General features: G+C 45.0%; 1 protein-coding gene across 1 annotated transcript in view; it reads left to right on the top strand.

Annotated features, from left to right (window-relative positions):
• Positions 1-12,202, top strand: part of LOC146839350 (lectin-like) — a 276,100-nt gene that overhangs the window by 248,203 nt on the left and 15,695 nt on the right. The gene's annotated exons all lie outside the window — the stretch shown is intronic.

Raw genomic sequence — 12,202 nt, 5'->3', positions numbered from 1 at the left:
GTTTCTCTTTCTCTGGTTGCATTTAAAATATGCCAGTTAGAATTGACAAGGTGCCGAATGTTTTCATTCATAGTCTAATGACGTGTCACAAATACCAATCTGGGATTAGGGATAGTGGTTCATTGTGTCAATAAGAGTTGCCTGTCGTAGTAACATGCTTGTTTGTATAAGTCACACACTAGCCATCTGGGGTAGCCCGGGCCAAAACTGTGGCTTTCATTTCAATGGCTCTAGTGTCACAATCCTCTAGATTGGTACAGTTCCTGCGAAGTCGCAGGAACTGTCCAAAAGGAATACTGGTCTTCTGAGACTGAGGATGATAACTATTGAAATGCAACAATGTGTTGCGAGCCGTCGGTTTTGTATAGAGGACCACTTCAAGATGGTCTACATTATTCTGAATGACAAAGTCTAAAAACTCTACTTTGCTATTACTAGAGTTCGCTGTAAAAATAATGTTACTGTCACAAATATTTAGCCAAAATACAAATTCCGGAATATCCTCTTGATTGGCTGTCCAAATGAAGAAGACATTGTATGTATCTTGACCAATTACTGACTGATTCGCAAAAATGTCAGTTTTCACCGCACTGATTTCTGATGCAGGCCTCCCTTACTATGTGTTGTGTCGTGCTAATAACTCACACTGAGACGGGTAAGTGTTCAGTGTATTCTTTATTTTCTTGGTTCCTCGTGCTCACATGCACGTCCATTCCCTCTGCCCTCGTCCAGTCAAGTGCCCGCCCCACTCCCTGACCGGAAGTGGTGTCCGGTCTCTGTCCCCTCCGCTAGGACAGAGTGCAGGGTCCTAGTGCCCCTGACCCCAGGTCACTATATCCCCCCACTTGTCAGGAAAGAAATGTGAAGATAGATAGAGAGAGAAAGAGAGAGCGAGAGAGAGCGAGAGAGAGCGAGAGAGAGCGAGAGAGAGAGCGAGAGAGAGCGAGAGAGAGAGAGAGAGAGAGAGCGAGAGAGAGCGAGAGAGAGAGAGAGAGAGAGAGCGAGAGAGAGCGAGAGAGAGCGAGAGAGAGCGAGAGAGAGCGAGAGAGAGAGCGAGAGAGAGCGAGAGAGAGCGAGAGAGAGTGAGAGAGAGCGAGAGAGAGCAAGAGAGAGAGAGAGCGAGAGAGAGCGAGAGAGAGCGAGAGAGAGCGAGAGAGAGCGAGAGAGAGAGAGAGAGAGAGAGAGAGAGAGAGAAAGGAAAGGATGGAGAGACATGTGGTCATCCCCATCGCTACATTTCTTCACTCGTCTTTTTGTCCTTTTGCTCACTCTTTTTGGACAAGTCTCTTCCTCTTCTTTTTGGGATTCCTCTTCTTGTCCTTCACTCTTGTCCGTCCATCTTCCTTCCTTGTCTGTTTCTCTGTTTCTCTTCTGTGCCACAGCATCCTCTCCATCTTCATTGATGGTCTTCTCTCCTTTGAAGTGAGAACTGTTTCTTGTTATTCGGTATGGGCATGCCTCTGCCGTGATCATAGGCCCCTTGACCTCCGTTATTGTTCGCTGGTCCTTGGAGAATGGACTGTCAGATTTTCTCCTTTGCAGCTGACGCACTATCACTTGGTCTCCCTGCTTGAGGTGCACTGTAGTAGTGGCTTGTCTCCTGGCGTCCACGTATTTTTTTATTTTCTCTTTTTCCTCCTGGTCTCTGACAGCAATGCTGCTGTGTTCTGATGGCCTCTCTGCTTCTAGCTGCGGAAGCCCTGTTCTGCTTGTCCTTCTCAGCACTAATTCAGCCGGACATCTCCCTGTGGAGCTGTGGGGGGTGTTTCTATAGTCTCGTATCACTTGACAGAGCGCCTGTCCTATGGAGATCTGTGCCAGCTTTGCTCTTTGGACAGCTTTCTTTATGTTGCCCATTAACCTCTCTACCATACCTTTTGAATTATAATAGGAAGGAGCGGAGTGATATTACATAATATAAACAAATAAATGTAGTAGTACAAAAAATGAATTTGTGTTATTTGTTTTTATTTCTCATTCTTTAAATTTCTTTATATTGTTCCTTCCTGATTTTTTCAATTAATCAATCATTAAATAGTATTCCAATCAACTGATACATAGGTTTTCATCTAAACCTATACATATACAAATGTTACATTAATTCAAACAAACAATATTCAGAATTGCAAACAATATAATAAATCCGTTGAGTGAATATTGCTCAATGTACATAGCCATACAGCCAACGCGTTTCGTCCTATCTAGGACATCATCAGGGCTGTAATAAAAGAGAAAAGAAAAAAGAACATCGTATCACTCTCCATTATTCCATGTGTAAATCATTTCTAAATACCTGTACATTGAAGAAATGTATCCCTAGTATACAGAATATACCTATTTGACAATACAATTCTTGAATCAAAAATCAAAAATATCCATTTATGATTGAACAGAGTTAACAATTATTTTCCGTTGTAATAGTAAGCTGATCGCTACTCTATCCCCTGATTTTCCAGTAGCGCCCTTGGTCCCACCCATGGCCTTTCATTCGTTTTACATATTCCATTACGGGGAGGATAACCCACAACATTCTGCCTATAACATAACTGTTTCCAAAATCCTCATTCATTTAAGAACTCACAATGTATTTTCTTAATTGATTCAGAAAACATTTTCTACTCCAACGTCACACCCTTTATTCTCCAAACTTGAAGGTATAAGGTCAAATTCAATTTTATATTTTCTAAAAATTGACCCTTCTGTCATAAAACCACTCTACCTCTCCCCTCCTGCATAATCCAATCACAACCCATCTCCATTGGATTATGATGTAGTTAAACGTGATTTGATTGGAGGTTTAAACTGGTGGACCAGAATGGAAACACCCGAAGAGATATGGTAACGAGGCTTAGAAATCGGAGAAAATGATTGGTGCTTGAATCTTTCAAAAGGAACTTTAGCGGTTTCATGCTACAGAGCTAGGCTATCGGACCGGCTGCAAGTCACGAGGGTATTCTGTCGCAAGGTACGTGTTTGCAATAGGGCGTTTCACTTTAATTTTGGAGGATTGGTAGTAGTGATATTAATGGGGTGCCTTTTGGTTATATTTCCAGTTAAATAGTCAGCGAACAGGAGGATAACAAACAAGTTGAAATTGCAAGAATATTGATGGATGTTTGAAGGTCTTAAACGGATAATGGCGGTTTCAAGCAACTGAGCATGATTATTGGTTCGGATGTGGGAGTTATGAGGATATAAGATTATAGGTACGATATGGAAATTGGACGTGTCAACTTATCAATGGAGGGATGGAAAGGATTGTTATTACTAATGTATTTTTTGTTATATTTTTTAGATTAACTAATCGTATACAGAAGGATTGAATGGGATAAAAAAATTTATGACAAAAAACCAAGCAACGGAAAACTGAGAAGTGAATTAAAGTAAAGGAGAGCATAGTTGTGCAAGGATTGTTCCATGTAATATGGAGGTGAGAAATAATCTTTAGAGATATGCAAGCTTTTGGATATTATTAGCAGGAGGGGAGAGGTAGAGTGGTTTTATGACAGAAGGGTCAATTTTTAGAAAATATAAAATTGAATTTGAGCTTATACCTTCAAGTTTGGAGAATAAAGGGTGTGACGTTGGAGTAGAAACTTTTTTTCTGAATTAATTAAGAAAATAAATTGTGAGTTCTTAAATGAATGATGATTTTGGAAACAGTTATGTTATAGGCAGAATGTTGTGGATTATCTTCCCCGTAATGGAATATGTAAAGTGAATGATAGGCCATGGGTGGGACCAAGGGCGCTACTGGAAAATCAGGGGATAGAGTAGCGATCAGCTTACTATTACAACGGAAAATAATTGTTAACTCTGTTCAATCATAAATGGATATTTTTGATTTTTGATTCAAGAATTGTATTGTCAAATAGGTATATTCTGTATACTAGGTATACATTTCTTCCTTGTACAGGTATTTAGAAAGGATTTACACATGGAATAATGGAGAGTGATACGATGTTCTTTTTTCTTTTCTCTTTTATTACAGCCCTGATGATGTCCTAGATAGGACGAAACGCGTTGGCTGTATGGCTATGTACATTGAGCAATATTCACTCAACGGATTTATTATATTGTTTGCAATTCTGAATATTGTTTGTTTGAATTAATGTAACAGTTGTACATGTATAGGTTTAGATGAAAACCAATGTATTAGTTGATTGGAATACTATTTAATGATTGATTAATTGAAAAAATCAGGAAGGAACAATATAAAGAAATTTAAAGAATGAGAAATAAAAACAAACAAGACAAATTCATTTTTTGTACTACAACATTTATTTGTTTATATTATGTAATATCACTCCGCTCCTTCCTATTTTAATTCAAAAGTTTTGTATTTAGCTGGCTTTAACGGTGGGCCACTAGGAAGTGAGCAGGAGACCATTAATTGCAGGTTAATGACACTATCACACTAGATATCACTCTCTGGTGCACACATAGTTGTAACCCTCATCGTTACATTCATTATCTCTCTACCATACCATTCGCTTGTGGCCACAGAGGCGTTATATTCCTGTGGTGAATGCCTAGGTAGTTCATTAATTTTTTTAACTCCTCTCCTGAAAATGGAGGACCGTTGTCTATCTTTAGTGTCTCTGCTGATCCCCAGGCTGCAAATATGTCATCTAGTATCGGTAAGGTCGCAGTGGCTGATGTCGAGGAGACGTGGCGTACTATGGGAAACCTCGAGTATTAGTCAATGATCATGAGCAAGTAGTTGCCCATGTCTAGCAGCCCATAGAAGTCTGCCGCCAACGTTGTCCATACTGCCTTTGGAAGTTCAGACATTTGTAGTGGTTCCGGCTTCGCAAGCTGGCCTGTTTGACAGATGTGACGGCTCATGATGGTGTCTTCCAACATCTTGTCTAGACCAGGGAACCATACTTTCTCCCGTAGCATCTTCTTTGTCGCGACTATGCCTCTGTGTGCCTCGTGTGCCAGACTGACAGTCCGTCGACGTAGCCCTCTTGGCATTACTATCCTTGTTCCTCGCATTAGTATGCCATTTTCAGTCTCTGATAGTTTGTTGTGTATCTTTTCGAATGCTATCATTTCCTCCTTGTTTACTCTGTCCCCCATTGCGCAGTTGTTCTTAATGTGTCTCCATCTTTTCTGTCTTGTTGTTGCTTTCACCGCTTGCATTGTGTCATCCTTTTTTGTCTCTTGTTCTAGTTCAACCAGTGTTATTGGCGCCGGCGTGTTCTGTCTTAGTACGATTCTTCTGGCATTGAGCTCTTCTCTGGTGCCTGTGGCAAGGGGTGTCAAGACATGTAGTCAGCCGGGTTGTGCTCTTTGCCCGGTTTGTGCACTATCTTGAAATCGTAGTCCATCAGTCTTATGCCCCAGCGCTCAATGCGAGCGCTCAATGCGAGGCGGCATCTTTGCATTCGGATTGCCATGTTTTGTCACCAGAGCCTGATTGTCAGTGACGATGGTAAATGGTTTTCCGTAAATGAACATGTGATAATGTTCGCACGCCCAGACCACTGCTAAGCTCTCTTTTTCAGGTTGTGAGTATGCTCTTTCAACGTCAGACAGATTTTGCTTGCGTATGCAACAATTTTTCCCTGGCAGGTGTTGTGCTAAGATTGCCCCTAGTCCTACTGGGCTGGCGTCTACGGTCTGCTCGGTGAATAGCAGCGGATCGAATTAGGCAAGGCTTGTCTGATGTCTTCAAACGCCCAGCCACACTCTTGTGACCAGATGAACTTCTGACCTTGCTTTGTTAGGTCCCGTAGTGGTGTGCTCACCGTGGTGAAGTCTTTTATGTAGCGGACACAGTAACTAGCAAGACCAAGAAACAACCTCACTTCTGCAACATCTATTGGAGGATTCGCCTTTTTCAATGCCTCCACCTTGCTGGGGTATGGCCTCATTAATGTTTTAGAGAAGATATGCCCAAAGAACACCAGTTCACTTCTTCCCAGCTCGCATTTGTCAGCATTTAACGTTAGTCCTGCTTGTTCAAGCTGCAGGCATACTTCACGTAGGGCATTGTCATGTGCTTCATTGGACCGACCAAACACCAAGATGTCGTCGCTGTAGTTTAGACTGTTCTTTACCGGCCTTATCACCTGCCTTATTGTTTTCTTAAATATCTCTGCAGCTGATGATATGCCGAAACGCAGTCGCTTGTAGCAGAACAGGCCCATGTGCGTAGAGAACGTGGTGATGTATCTCGATTGTTCGTCGAGCTCCAGTTGATGGTACCCTTTGCACAGGTCGAGCTTCGAGAATCGGCATGCTTCAGTGAGACAACTTATGTCATTTAGGTGTGGCCCAGAGTGGCGTTCTCTTTCAATGGCTGTGTTCGGCATCCTCATGTCCACGCATATGTGGATCTTTAAGGTGTTCTTTTTTGGAACCAACACTATTGGAGACACCCAGGGAGTCTGCCCTTCTGCAGGCTCAATGATGTCTTGTGCCAGCAGACTCTGTATTTCCTCTTCAACCTGAGGTTGTAGGTCTATGGGCACTCGTTGGTGATGCTGCGCCACAGGTTTGACTGCCTCGTTGATGTGCAATGTTATTTTTTTCCCTTTTAGCCTCCCTAGGCCTTGTAGTATGGCTGGATGTTCATGTAAAATGTTCCTTTTCTCTGACATGTGGTTTGTCATGGCCAGGAGCCCCATTACCTGTGCCGTGACATTGCTCAGTAGGCATGGTGATGGGACGTCTCCCCATAGCACATGTATTTCTTCTCTGCATGAATGATCCTTCTACGTTAGTGTTTCTGTGAACTTTCCCATGTTTTCCACCGGCTTCTTCGAGCCCCAGGTGAAAACATCGACGGTCGATGGTGATAGTGGCGGTCTTATCTTCATCTTCTCGTATTTCGATGTGCACATGATGTTGCACGTGGCCCCACTATCAAGCACGAAGCATGTGCTGTGGCATCCTACTTCAATCTCCACCGTTGCTGTTTTCTTTATTTGTTGCTTCTCCACCACGTTGATGTGCTCTGGCCTTCGTTCTTCCTTCGGTGCATCTGACATCAAATACAGTTGTTCCGCCCTTTCTGAAGCGACTGTTCCTCCCGATTCACCTGAGGAGCTGCGATTTGCCATCTCCATGTGCCTGGCATGCCTGCTCGTTGCTGCTCGCGGTCTTGCCAGTCTTTCCCGCTCATTTTGAAACTGTCTACTCATGCAGGCACTTGCAAAGTGATTGTTTCTGTTGCACTTTCTGCACTTCTGGCCCATTGCTGGGCACGCACCGATATGTGGGAAGTCAAGGCCGCACCGGTAGCACGTTTCCTTCTTGTCTATTCGTTGGCGGTGTGCTGTCCTTTTTCTTGCTGCTTCCCATTATGCGATTCGCCTGTTCTGCCCTTTTATCTTTGCCCTGCTCCATCTCTTTGGCGTGTCTCGTTGCTCTTGCTTCTGCTCGTGCCATTGTCAGTATTTTCTCCAGCATCGTTGGGTCCTTCAGAATGCGTGCGTGGAACTCCATGGACTGGCAACCCTCGATGATGCGCAGTGGAATCGCTTGTTCATTGTCAAACTTGTCAAATTCACAATACGTTACTAGCTTTCGCAGTCTTGTTGCAAAATCGTCTAGGGACTCCTCTGCTCGTTGACACGCAGTGTTGAATGTGTATCTCTCAACGTCGATGTGTCTTTGCGGGTCAATCTTCTCTGTGAGACATTGTATCAGTCCCTTGTTCGTGTCTGTTTTGTCGCTGGGGAGTGTTGTGAGCAGGTCTTCTACTTCATCTCCCATAAGATTAAAGAAGAGGTCTACCTGTTTGGCCTCTGCGACATCTGTGGCGCACATGTAGCACTCGAATTTCCGAATACAGTGTTCCCGTCTGATGCCAGTCTGGGGTTCCGTTATGCTGAATGGTAGTAGTCTGCGAAATATTGCCTGTGCGCTTGGTTTCTCACTTTCGATGGACATTGTCCTTCCATTCCTTTGTCTTCCTTTTGTACTGTTCTGTCACTTCTTTTCTTTTCTTGCTCCAATTTCTTTTCAGTTCTTTATTTTCACCTTTTTTTCTGCCTTTTTATTAATGCCTGTCTTCAAAATGGCCGCCTGACCCTCTTCAGCCTCTCATTCGCTGACCAGCCTGACTCTAAGATAGCCGCCGGTACGTCGATGGACGAGATTTGCTATCTATTGCATTGCCTGACTTCAAAATGCCGCCGGCCCTTCCTCAGCTCTTCATCGGCTGCCCCGCCTGACTTTAAAAAGGCCGCCGATCTCTGGCGAGATTTCCAGTTAAATTTCAACGCGGGACGCTCCGGCTCTCCTTTAGTCAGCGGGCAGCTTTTCCACGATCGGGCGCTTAATTTTCACTTCCCTCACCTCACTCTCCTTGGTGCGGCCAGGGTGGGCTCCCGATGTCGCCATGGATGCCGTACACAGACCAGTGTGGGCTCCTGGCTCCGTTTCTGTCGTGATTGGGGTGGGTTCCCGATTTCACGTCTCCTCTTCTTTGAGGCCGAACGGACCAGGGTAGGCTCCTGGTTTTCGTCTTCTGTACGTCATCGATCAGCAGACCAGGGTGGGCTCCTCGCTTTGCGTGGACGGGTTGTCGAGGTGGTTTTGTGTGGTGGCTCTGAATCCCACCTGCTCGTCACCAGTTGTCGTGTTGTGCTAATAACTCACGCTGAGACGGGTAAGTGTTCAGTGTATTCTTTATTCTCTTGGTTCCTCGTGCCCACATGCATGTCTGTTCCCTCTGCCCCCATCCAGTCAAGTGCCCGCCCCACTCCCTGACCAGAAGTGGTTCCGGTCTCTGTCCCCTCCCCTAGGACAGAGTGCAGGGTCCTAGTGCCCCTGACCCCAGGTTACTACACTATGTACCCATCACCTCAGGACTTCACCATCCTCTTCTCTTAAAGTGACCATGTAGTGTGGAGAAAAATCTTCTCTTTGCCCAGTCCTGCATCCCTAACAACGGCCAGCAAGATGTGCCTGAAAATTATTTGATGAACTTGGCTGGGATTTTGAGATCTATTGTGACATCCTTCACGGATGGCCCGTTTAAGACTGACAAAGTGTTATGCATCAAGGGATCACTGTATCAGTTCAGATTGCGCAATATGTCGCATACATGGCCTTTATTCTCTCTGTGAAGATCTCTGCACGTGTTCATTGTCTATGACTATAGACCCTCTTACATACGTCTGAATCTGTGGCGATCTCTAATGATCGGAATGCCAACATTTATAACCCAAAAGTTAGTTGTGAGAGCTTTTTACAGCACTCAGTTTATGTTTCTAATTCTTTGTGTTATGCAAGAATATATATTGTTTTTACAATATACAACATACACTCAAGGGCTTAAGAGGAGCAGTGTAATATTGTGTTTTTCCAGCAGAAGAGCTATGCCGGGAAACTTGATCGAGGGTTTCTCAATTTTCAGGTGGAGGAATACGCACAATAGGACTGCTTCTTGGGAATTCGTTAGTACATGGCCCATTACAGTCGACAGCAGCTCCAGAACTCTCTTCTAGTATGAAAGCAGTATGGGACAAGACCAAAGAATGTGAAGCAAATTAGCATCAAATTGCAGACAACGATGACATGCAGCTGCAGCTCCCGGGCATATTTTGTTGATGAGGGCAGGTGTAAGTTAGGCTCAGTTACAATTATTAAATTGAATGTACTTAACACGGGAGCTGCGGGATACTTTAATGGGATTTTTCAATATTTTACCCCAGTCCATAGCGTGCAGGGGTTTGGCCATGTCAGTCTTCCAGTTAGTTCAGGGAGCAGACCTGTAGTGATCCCCATGTTGCAGGTAAGCTCTGTACACCCATCTTATCAGGTTACCACCGGTTCCTGTGGTGTAGAGCGTCTGGTAAACTTCATGTGGGGGAGGGCTGGGGAGGACATGAAATAGGGCATTTAATAATAGCTTAAGGTGTTCGTAAGATAGGAATTGACCTGGGTGAAGATTCTAGTCTGCGATAAGGGTTTGGAAATCTAGTAGCTCACTGTCAAAAAACAAATCCCCCAACTTTGAGAGGCCTTGATCGTGCCACTGACGGAGTTGCCCTGAGTGAAGCCATCCTGTGCAAGTGGGGAGGCCTAGCAAAGGTATGGGAGGAACATAGAGTTTCCTCATATTTGTGAGTTTACGGGTTCTAGTAAGGCAAGAGAAAGCTGTGTGGGATAACCCCGTGTGATATTGGGTAGAATGGTCAGTAGGAAACAATGTGTAGTGCGGTAATCCCTCCTTAAAGTCTACACGGGTAAACCGTATGTTTTGCAGGGGGTGACCAGACATCCAGCGGGCCAGCCACCAAAGGGGCTGTGCAGCTACATATTAGCATTCTAGGTCGGAAAGGGCTAATCCATCCGCAGTCACAGGTAGCTTTAGAATGGTAACAGCTACCCGGCGGCTCCCTGGTCCCCAAATCAGATGTGTGATGTGTAGAAGTGCTTGAAGAAGGAATGAGGGATGAACAGGTGATGGTTTTAATAATTGGGTTAGCACCACCATCTTCACCAGTGCCACGTGGCTCACAACTGAAAGTGGAAGAGAAGATCAAAAAGCAAACTGGACTAGGTATTGGAAGGTAACTAATTCCCCGTTCAATCTGGGGTCTAATTGTGCGGAAAGGGGAAAACACTACCATATGTTAAAGAAACACTTCCTACAATGTGCAATCTTTATCATGATCTTATATTTTGCTTGAGTAGTTTACATCCCAAATATTTTTAAGATTCTGCATGTTCGATGGCACCCAAGGATGAACCAGATCACTGGTTTGGCCTTAGCTCGACTGCAGAACCATTTTAAGACATGGACAGAGTGGGCGATTGCCCAGCAGAACCTTCCAAGGGTTCTGGCCCCTGATCACCCTTCACAAGCACAATCTGCGGCTTGTTGCACTAGCAGATTTTGCCGGGGGTGGATGCTGCTTGTTCAACCACTTGACAGTGCCTCTTCTGTTTCTCCTCTCTCTGCTGAGACAAATCCCCAGGTACATAATACTTTCCAATACTCATAGCAGGCCCCTCTTGTCTGAATTTAGGAACTGTCCCACCTTGTTCTTCTCTTCCTTATGCCTCCAGTTCTTAGCAAGAATCCTTTGAAACAGTTGCTGTGGATCTCAATTTCATCTTTCTCTTTATTTATATTTGTCTGGTATTCTGGGCTACCGGCTGTAAGCTAAATGTAGAATCCCAGACGCACACTCTAGTGCTGTGATACTACAGACAAGTTGTAGGTGTCACACATCTTGACATTATGGGGTCCGCCCGCCACCCTAGCAGTGCTGGGACCAGTTGCCAGGTGTGCGGCAGTCCCATACCGTCAATTAGGATGCCACCGCCACCATGGCGGTGGCATCCAGCATTGACAGCATTGTGGGGGGCGGTGCTCACAGCACCACCCGCCACAATGTTGTGAAGGGACGTGGTGCATTTGCATGCACAACGTGACAGGAACTGCGCAGTGCCTGCCACCTTGTCCATGCCAATGCTGGGGGGTACCATAGGTACCCCCCAAGTGCAGCCCCCATCCCCTACCCCCTGGGGGCACGCCAGGGGCCCCCGTAGCATTTACCGCATGCCTTTCCATGGTGGAGTCTCCGCCATGGAAAGGCATAAGAAATGCCCCAAAATAATGTGGACGGCTTACCGCGACCATATTGAGTCCCTTTTTCGCACGGTCGATATTTTGACTGGCGGAAAAGCGGCAGACGGTCTTCCCATCCGCCACGGTGCCCCCTGCCATAGTAATATGGCGGGGGTGAACCAGGGACATATGGCAGGCAGAGCTCCACCACCGGGCTGGCGGTGAGCACGGCCGGCCCGGCGGTGGAGATCCGCCCGCCATCCTAATGGACCCCTAGGTGTGAGACTGTCGACCACACCATCTGTTCTGCCTCATTGATTTTCTTTAGGTTTAACGTTGAGTGCAGGTTGAGGTGAGGCAGATGTTTTTGTTGATCTTGTCTAAACTAACAGATTGTCACTTAATTTAATGTTTCCCCAAACTGTCAGCCATAGGTTTGAAAATGTTCAGAAACATAATCAAAGTTTTCAATTTTGCTCTTGGGTTTCTCCAAGAAAGTTTGGGTAATTCTGGATATGGGTGATGATTTACTTGACACCGTCCTCAAGGTCATAAATTTACTATTGCACAAGGACATAATGTGCCACCTGAATATAGCATACCCAGAGGCAATCACATAAAGACCATAATGAATATATAATGCTGTGTAGAAAATAGTAAATA

Source organism: Triturus cristatus, chromosome 4_1, assembly GCF_964204655.1.
Source record: "Triturus cristatus chromosome 4_1, aTriCri1.1, whole genome shotgun sequence".
Taxonomy (NCBI): Eukaryota; Metazoa; Chordata; class Amphibia; order Caudata; family Salamandridae; genus Triturus; species Triturus cristatus.
Note: the sequence above shows the minus strand (reverse complement) of the source record. Positions and strands in the feature narration are given on the sequence as shown.